The following is a 10,196-nucleotide window of genomic DNA, read 5'->3' as shown; positions in this document are numbered from 1 at the left end:
ACTCAGCATGTAAATACAATCATTTGTTTTTAGTGCATTTTTTTCTACAAATAGACAGTTTTCCCAATAGTATTCAATTGTCAATTTTTCCAAATCATTTGAGGATTTGCTTTTGTGCATGCAACTGTGATCTGTTAAGTAAATTCCTATTTTTACCCCCCCCCCCAAAAAAAAGAATATGCATTGACAACATTTATTATTTTCCAGGAACCACCATTATTTGAAAATTTTAGAGGAGGGAACAGATTCATGAACATTGTCACTGTGTATCTCAGTAATTCTGAAAACTTTAGTTCTTTCTTAATAGAAAAGTGTTGAATTTTTCCTCCCTAGTGAAAGGATCTGACTAGAGATAATGACTCTTATTTGGGATTTAAAATTAAAATTCAAAAACAGTTTCATTGACCATCCTAACCCCTCCTCCCCTTTCCATCCACCACTCTGTGAATTCAGAAAGTGGGAAAGAAGCAGAATGGAAAGAGTGAAATTGTTTAAGACATGGAGCCTAAAGAATATGCAGTGGAGGGAAACGGACTTTGGCCCAGTGGTTAGGGCGTCCGTCTACCACATGGGAGGCCCGCGGTTCAAGCCCCGGGCCTCCTTGACCCGTGTGGAGGTGGCCCATGCGCAGCGCTGATGCGCGCAAGGAGTGCTGTGCCCCACAGGGGTGTCCCCCGCGTAGGGGAGCCCCACGCACAAGGAGTGCGCCCCATAAGGAGAGCCGCCCAGCGCGAAGGAGGGAGCAGCCTGCCCAGGAATGGCGCCGCCCACACTTCCCGTGCCCCTGACAACAACAGAAGCGGACAAAGAAACAAGACGCAGCAAAAAGACACAGAAAACAGACAACCGGGGGAGGGGAGGGGAATTAAATAAATAAAAATAAATCTTTAAAAAAAAAAGAATATGCAGTGGAAAAAGTACTGGATCGATGAGTAGTGAATGGAAAGGTGGAGTATTTCCTACAGTGGAAGGGATTTACAGATACTGACAATACGTGGGAGACTGAAGAAAGTTTAGATTGCCCAGAGTTAATTGAAGCATTTCTTAATTCTCAAAAAGCTGGTAAAGAAAAAGGTGATATAAAAAGAAAATCTTTATCTGACAGTGAATCCGGTGACAGCAAATCGAAGAAGAAAAGAGATGCTCCTGACAAACCAGCATCTACGCATCTCAGCACCTCAGCTTTGCTAGAGGTCTTGATCCTGAATGCATACCTAGTGCCACAGACAGCAGTGGAGTGTTAACGCTTCTTAGGAAATGGACAGAGACAGATGAGGCCCACTTGGTGCTGGCAAGAGAGGCAAACATGAAGTGTCCCCAGATTTTAATCGCTTTTTAGGAAGAGATACTAACTTGGCATTTCTTTTCCAGAAGATGACACTCAATAATTGCATTATTGCTTTATATATACATGCATATATGTGTGTGTGTCTATATATGTATATATGTATATGTATATATGTATATAATTTAAGCCTTGGTTTTTTATTTATTAGTATGAGGAATAGCTACATTCTGATGGAAATAAGTTTATATGTTTTTTTGAAGTAGAAGTATGGGGGAGTTAGGGTTTTTGAAGAGGCTTTGGTTTTTGTTGTGTGGAGGATTTTTTTTGCATCAATATCACTGGTTACTTTTCTGTAGTTGCTTCATTTATCAGGAAAGAACACTTGATACCATGGTATATTATATCCTCTGCATTAAAGAACACCTTTTATAGATGTGGGGAAATTAGAAATTGTGTTTAACCCATATATGCCCAAGGACCATTCTGGAGATTTTTGTTTGCTTGTGTGTGTGTGTGTATGTAAATACATATGTAGTTTTTATTTTTGTAATTTTTTTTACATTCACCAAGAAAACATTCAAAATAAAAATGGCATTTCACAACCATAGATAAGTCTGTATTGCTTCTGAGATGCCATGATTCTTAGCAAAGAAATCACTTCAAGTTAAACTGAACGTTTTCCTGAACTCACAAGTTTTCAAATCAAATAATTGATTCAACAATTAATTGGACAATTTAAATAATACAGATAATTTAGGGAGCAGATGTAGCTCAGTGGTTTGAGTGCCTGCTTTCCATGTATAAGGTCCTAGGTTCAGCCCCCCACCATAAAAAAAAAAAACACAGCATAATTTAAAGCAGCCAGATCAAAATCCATTGCCTGTATCTATAGTCATATGATTAAAATATTTTCAAAACTCTGAGAGGAAAATCTGCCACCACCAACAATCTCCCAAACCAGGTGAGAAAACAAGGTCAATACTTACATTTCATTGTATTTCATTAGCCATGCAAGGCCTAGTTAATTGAGCATTTAAAGGTTGCTTCTAGAGAGCTGTTTCTTTATGGAAAGTTGAAATTCCTGTGCTGTATTGGCACATGGAAACCTAGTCAAATGGTTAGAGGTTACGGTTTAGGACCTGTTGGCATAACTGGGTAAATGGACTTTTGTAATCTAAACTATTGACCCGCATGTTTTTTCTTTACCCCCAAAGCTTTCCTCACATGAAGACTCAATCTTCTCAGTATTTGGATTGCTGGTTCATCAGAAGCCAGGAAAAACAATAACTTCAAGTAATCAGAATATTACCCAACTGTATATTGTTTACTTTATTGTAAATACTGGTGAACAGTGGTCAATAAATAGTTTTTTATATATATAAAAAAAAGGCTTCACTTATATCCAGTGAATGGCTGGGCGGTGCATCTCAGTCCATCTCAGTGTGTCCATTAATGTCAGATCTTGGGGAAAGTGTTTCTTCTTTGGTTATCTTATTTATTTTGCTGCTGGTCGTACAGAGACACAGTGCATTTCCTATGCCTTTTAAGTTTCTGACCAATTAATTCTTTCCTTATATTGATGGTACAAAGGTGAGAGATGTTTCAGAAAGGGCCCTAGAACCTTGCTACTCGGTGACCAGAAACCTGGCATCACCAAGCTGCTGAGATACTTGTGGGAACTTGTGAAAAAAATCAGAATATTGAGTGCTACCCCAAATCTACTGAGTCAGAACCTATATCTTAGCAAGAACCCCTAGTGATGCACATGCAAATAGAAGTTTGAGAAATTTTGCCATGGAGTGCCTTTACTCTTTCTCATTCGGGTATCGCCTCCCAGCTGCGCCGTTTAGAAAAGCTGCAGCTATATGAACATGGCCCCTGCCCCAATAAAGCTAATCTTCTCAGGTGATGCTGATTTACTTGCTCTGTGCATGAACTTCTTTGTTGTCTGGGGGCCTCCACCTTCAGGTGGGGGGTTAGGATGTGACAAGGAGACTAGGAAGGTTCCCAAGTGGATTCTACAGCTGAAATCTGACAAGAGCAGAGGCCCCAAACAGGCCGGGGTCCTCGGCGCCCAGCCCAGCGCGGCCCCCTGGTCGGCCCTCCCCCTTGGGCCCCTGCCTGCGCGCTAGCAGGAAGCCCAGGAGCGGCGTGGGCCGCCCAGGCGGTTCGGTCGGGCTGGGCTCGGTCGGGCTGGGCTCGGTCGGGCTGGGCTCGGCTCGGTCGGGCTGGGCTGGGCTCGGTCGGGCTGGGCTCGGTCGGGCTGGGCTGGGCTCGGTCGGGCTGGGCTGGGCTCGGTCGGGCTGGGCTCGGTCGGGCTGGGCTCGGTCGGGCTGGGCTCGGTCGGGCTCGGCTCGGTCGGGCTCGGCTCGGTATCTAGCGCGCCTGCGCTGCCCAGGGCTGCGAAGCTCCCACCACAGGCACCGTGGCCGGAGCCCTGGAACCCCAGGCGCACGTGCCGTTTCCCAGCCGCGCTTGATGACAGTTCGGCGGGCCTGGGGGTCCCTAGTAGCTCTGTGCGCCTCCCGGACCACAGGTGCTGTGATCTCTACTGGAGAGCGGCTTAGACAGAGGCCACATTTGAGCAACAAGGAGGCTCCCTGGAGGTAACTCTTAGGCGTCCTAGAACACTAGGCTAAGTTCCAATTTCAAGAGCAAAGGCTCATAAGCATACTCATCAGTATCAAGGACCCATCAGTGGGCCATCCTCCTTTGCTAGTCATTGCCCCTGTACTTGGGGAATTATTACTGTTCAATTAGAGAATGTGGCAAAGCTCCCCAAATGGGAATTTGAAATTCTTTTGGTTATTGTGTGAATCTCCACCCACTGTGACAATGCCCCGTGAATATTTGAATATTTAATACTTATATGTATGCCCAGGTGTACTTCCTCCCATGCATCCCCCATTACCTTCAACCTGCACCAATGATCCTCCCCTGCCACAGTTGTAACCCTTCTGTGATCCAAAACTTCTTCTGTACCCGGGGAGACTGTGAACTACAGAGTAAACTATTATCCACGTGGTGCAGGAGTGCTCCAAAATGTGTTCAACCAACGCGATGGGGGGTGTGCCACAATTGTTGGTGTGGGAGGAGTGGGGTGGGGGAGTGGGGGGTATACGGGAACTCATATTTTTTATAATGTAACCTTTTTTGTGATGTATGATCTTCAAAAAAATACAATTTATAAAAATGATGGGGGTGGGTAGGTGGGGTGTGGGTTATATGAGAACCTCATGGTTTTTTAAATGTAACATTCTATGTGATCTATTAACTTTAATAAAAAATAAATATAAATAAATTTTTAATAAAATGAAGCCAATAAAATAGCCAAATACAATTAATAAGAAAGTGAAATACTAATGATCGTTTAAAACATAAGCATTAAAATACAGAATTTTTTTAAATAAAAAATTGGGATTTAAAAAATAATGAAAAATATTTAAGAAAATGTTTTTTGACATTTTGCCTTTCATCACTGTAAGATCTGTTGTCCTGTATGTGCATAGACATTTTCTTCCATTTGTTCCCCCAATGTTTTACTTTTTTTCATTTTGTCTTCAAAGAAGTTTTAAGTCATAATAAAGTCACATACAAAATACAGGGGACTCCCATTTACCCAACATCCTCCCCATCTTCCCCCTTCCCATATTAATAACCTTTTATATGTGGATGATATATTTGTTACAACTGATGAATATAGCTACTAACCATGGTCAATGGTTTACATTATGATTTACATTTTGGACCATACACTTTTATAATTTTCAGTGAAATTTAACATGGCCTGTATCTGTCATTGCAACATCATTTAGAACTCTTCCATCATCCCCAAAATACACCCTGTTCCATCTATTCTATTCCCTCCCTTTCCCCTTACAGCCTGTGGCAACCACCAGACTTCACTCCTTGAAGGACAAGATTCATAATTGTTTGCAGCAACACTGAGGACTTGACACACTGGCCTGTCCTCCACTATTAGGCACCGCCCATATTCTCAAGAGACTTCCGTTCCTCTGTTTGAGAACATAGTTGGACTTGCAGGATGGGAGTCCAATTCTTTCCACTCTTTATGTGAGTTTCCACCCACTGATACAACACACCATGACAAAATAATCACTCGCACACTCCCTAGAAGCCTGCCCCAAGTGGACCCTGTCCTGAATGCCCCAACATCTAAGACCCTAAACCAGTAATCCTTCATTATCAATTTGCCAAAAGAGCTTTCCCATCATTGTAGTTTCAACTATGTACCCACCAATACCCAGCGTTCACCTGCTCCCTCCTCCAACCCTCTCCCCAGTTCCATGGAATCCAACTCGCCCTAACCACCCTACTCCCCTGTCAAACCTGCACCACCCAACCCGTTAGTATCACTACACCCCTGTCATATCCCTTCACTGCCCAACTGCTCCCTTCCACCTTATAGAGTTCACCCTTACGAGCACTGGCTCACAACCATCTTCTCCATTTCTATTTCCTGTAACATAGCTTTCAGTCTCTAGCTCTGTGAGGCTGCTCAATTTGCTTATTTCATATCAGTGAAGTCCTTCAATACCTGGCTTGCTTCACTCAACATGAGGCAGCCGACCTAAGGGGAGAAAATATTTGGTATCTATATATCTGATAGGAGCCTAATATCCAGCTAATATAAAGAAATGCTACACTTTGAAAATAAAAGGACAACCCATTTTAAAAATGGGCAAGTGATTTGAATAGACATTTCTCCAAAGAAGAAATACAAATGGGTAATAAGCACATGAAGAGATGCTCAACATCACTAGTTATTATGGAAATGCAAATCAAAACTATAGTGAGATGTGATCTTACACCCATTAGACTGGCAGCTGATAAAGAAAACAGAGCTACAAGTGGTGGAGAGGAGGCGGAAGAATGGGAACCGTCATCCACTGCGGTACCATTCTACATTCACTCCAACAGTGAATGAGCGTTCCTCTCTCCATGCCCTCTCCAACACTTTTAGATTTCTGACTTTTTAATAGTATCCATTCTAATAGGTGTGGAATGATATCTCATATCTCATTATAGTTTTATTTAACAAATCAATTTTATTGATTCATAATAGCAAAGCTTAAATTGATCCAAAGTATTCAATCAGTGGTACTTGGCATAAACATATAGTTGTGCATTCATCACTTCAATCATTTTTAGAGCAATTTCATTTTTCCACTAATAATAGTAATAAAAATAACCAGAAAACAAAAAACAAAATCTCAGCACCTCTCAATCTCTCTATGCTTCCCCTGCTCTACACAGCTGCTATTCTTTTCATTTTCTTTCTTTTTTTTTCAATTCATTTTTTAAAAAATATTACATTCAAAAAATATGAAGTCCCATTCAACCCCACCACCCCCACCCCCCACTCCCCCCACAGCAACACTCTCTCCCATCATCGTGACACATCCATTGCACCTGGTAAGTACATCTCTGGGCATCGCTGCGCCCCATAGTCAATGGTCCACATCATAGACCACACTCTCCCACGTTCCATCCAGTGGGCCCTGGGGGAATCTACAGTGTCCCATAGTCGTCCGTGAAACACCACCCAGGACAACTCCAAGTCCCGAATTAGTTGATTTTTATTCATATTTGTAAAAGGCTTTATATATGCAATATCACCCATATTCATATTTTACATGAAGGAGTCTTACAATTTTATACAGTCCCATGTTACAGTTTTTAGCTTTCCTTCTAGTAATATGCATGACCTTGGACTTACCCTTTCAACCACTGTCAGACCCATATAATAGCTCTGCTAGTTACAAACACTATGATGTGCTCTCACTCTTTCTATTTATTCCCAAAGATTTACAACCCTTTAAACAATTCACAGATTAACCCTCAGTTTCCCATTCTCTATCTTCATTTTATTTTCTGGTGTCCTGTATTCTAATTATTAAGTCCTTGAGTTATATATATATCATATATATATATCATAATATATATATATCATATATATATATCGTAATAATGCAACCATACAGTATTTCTCCTTTCCTGTCTGACTTGCTTTACTCAAAATAATGTCCTCCAGGTTCGTCCATGTTGTCATATGCTTCATGACTTCATTCCTTCTTACAACTGCATAATATTCCATCGTGTGCACACACTCTAATTGTTTATCCATTCGTGATTTCATGGATACCTGGTTGTTTCCAACTTCTGGCAATCGTGAATAATGCCGCTATGAACATCAGTGTGCAGATGTCTGTGTTTCTGCTCTCAGGTCTTCTGGGCATATAGCTAGTAATGATTTTGTTGGATCACATGGCAAGTCTATGTTCAGCTTCCTTAGGAACTGCCAAACAGTCCTCCACAGTGGCTGTACCAGTCTACATTCCAACCAAGAGTGAATAAGCATTCCTATCTCTACATTCCAACATTTACAGTTTTCTGACTTTTTATAGTGGCCAATCTAAGAGGTGGGAAAGGATATCTCATTGTAGCTTTAACATGCATTTCCCTAATCACTAGTAATGTTTAATATTTATTCATGTGTTTCTTTGCCATTTGTATTTCTTCTTCAGAGAGTTGTCTTTTCAAGTCATTTGCCCATTTTTTAACTGTTTAGCTTATCTTTTTATAGCACATATTGAATATCAAGGATGATAGTAGGCATCCTAGTCTTGTTCCATATCTCAGCGGGAAAGCTTTGTCTTTCACTATTGAGTACAATGCCAGCTCTAGGTTTTTCATGTATACACTTTACCATATTAAGAAAGCTGCTTTCTATTCCTGTCTTTGGAGTGTTTTTATCAAGAAAGGGTGTTGTATTTTGTGAAATGCCTTTTCTGCATCAATCAAGAGGATCATGTGATTTTTCTTCTTCAGCTTATCAATATGGATTATTATACCAATTGATTTTATTCTGTTGAACCACCCTTCCATACCTGGGATAAAGCCCACTTGATCATGTGTATAATTCTTTTAATGTGCTTTTGAATTCTGTTTGCAAGTATTTTGTTGAGGATTTTTGCATCTATATTCCTTACAGATATTGGTCTGAAATTTTTACATTTAACTTTATCTAGTTTTGGTGTTAGGGTAATGTTGGTTTCATGGAATGATTTTGGTAGTATTCTTTCCTTTTCAATTTGTTGGAAAAGTTTGAGCAAGATTGGTATTAGATCATCTTTGAATGGTTGGTAGAATTTACCTGTGAAGGCATCTAATCCAGGACTTTTCATCCTTTGAAGGTTTTTGATGACTGCTTAATCTCTTGCCTGTGGTTGGTATCTTGTGCTCTTCTAATTCTCCCAGGGTCAGTGTAGGTGGTTCATGTGTTTCTATGAATTTATATATCTACTCAACATTGTCTAGTTTTTCATATACAGTTGTTCATATTATCCTCTTATGATCTCTCTTATTTCTGTGGCATCAGTAGTAATGTTCCCTCTCTCATTTCTGATTATATTTATTTGTGTCTTCTCTTATTTCTTTGTCAGTCTAGCTAAGGGTTTGTTGATTTTGTTGATCTCAAAAAATCACTTTTGGTTTTGTTATTTCTCTGTATTGTTTCTGTTCTCAGTTTCATTTATTTCTGCTCTGATCTTTACTATTTCTTTACTTCAGCTTGGTTTGGGATTCGTTTGCTCTCCTTTTCCTAGTTCTTCCAGGTGTGCAGTTAGATCTTCAATTTTAGGTCTTTATTCTTTTCTCCTCCCCCCCCCCCCCCAGTTGTCTGCTCTCTGTGTCCATTTGCTGTGTGTTCTTCTGTGACCGTTTCTATCCTTATCAGCGGCACTGGGAATCTGTGTTTCTTTTGTTGTTGTTGTTGTTGTTGTTGTGTCATCTTGTTGTGTCAGTGTTCCGTGTGTGTGGTGCCATTCTTGGGCAGGCTGCACTTTCTTTCACGCTGGGCAGCTCTCCTTACCGGGCACACTCCTTGCGCTTGGGGCTCCCCTACGCGTGTGACATCCCTGCGTGGCAGGGCACTCCTTGCGTGCATCAGCATTGCATGTGCGCCATCTCCACATCGGGTTTGAACCGCGGACCTCCCATGTGGTAGGCAGATACCCTATCCATTGGGCCAAGGTCGCTTCCCTCTTTATTCATTTTTAATCTAACACTGCCTTTGCAGTGTCCCATAACTTTCGATATGTTGTGTTCTCATTTCATTCATCTCAAAATATTCACTGAATCTCTTGCAATTACCTCTTTGACCAACTGATTATTTGAGAGTATGTTATTTAATCTCCATATATTTATGAATTTCCCTTTTTCAATCATTACTGATTCCAGCTTCATTCCGTTATGATCAGGGAAAGTGTTTTGTTTAATTTCAATCTTTGTAAATTTATTGAGACTTGTCTTGTGACCCAACATGTCGTCTCTCTTGGAGAAGGATCAATGAGTCCTTGAAAAGTAAAGTATATCCTGCTGTTTGGGGGTGCAATGCTTCATAGATGTTTGTTAGGTCTAGTTCATTTATTATGTTATTCAAGTTCTCTTTCTCTATTTATCTTCTGTCCTGATGTTCTGTCCAATACTGAGAGGGGTGTATTGAAGTCTCCAACTGTTATTAAAGAGACATCTATTTCTCCCTTCAGTTTTACCAATGTGTTCATCATGTATCTTAGGGTGCTCAGGTTACATGTATATATATTCAGTATAATTATTTCTTCTTGGTGAACTGACCCTTTTAAAATATATAATGACCTTCTTCATCCTTAATAACAGTTTTGCATTTCAAATCCATTTGTCCAACATTAATATCACTAATTCAGTCTCTTTTGTTTATAATTTGCATGAAATAACTTTTTCAAACTTTTTACATTTAACCTGGTTGTGACCTTAAATCTGAACTGGGTCTCTTGTAGACAACGTATAGAAAGCTCATATTTTTAAATTCATTCTATCAGTCTATGTCTTTTGATTGGGGGGTTCA

The 10,196-nt window shown here is 40.5% G+C and overlaps 1 pseudogene; it reads left to right on the top strand.

The window, feature by feature from the left end:
* The first annotated feature begins 896 nt into the window (after positions 1–896).
* Positions 897–1,388, top strand: LOC105745366 (chromobox protein homolog 3 pseudogene; annotated as a pseudogene).
* The last annotated feature ends 8,808 nt before the right edge of the window (positions 1,389–10,196 follow it).

The sequence above is a fragment of the Dasypus novemcinctus genome, chromosome 26, assembly GCF_030445035.2.
Source record: "Dasypus novemcinctus isolate mDasNov1 chromosome 26, mDasNov1.1.hap2, whole genome shotgun sequence".
NCBI classification, from domain to species: Eukaryota; Metazoa; Chordata; class Mammalia; order Cingulata; family Dasypodidae; genus Dasypus; species Dasypus novemcinctus.
Note: the sequence above shows the minus strand (reverse complement) of the source record. Positions and strands in the feature narration are given on the sequence as shown.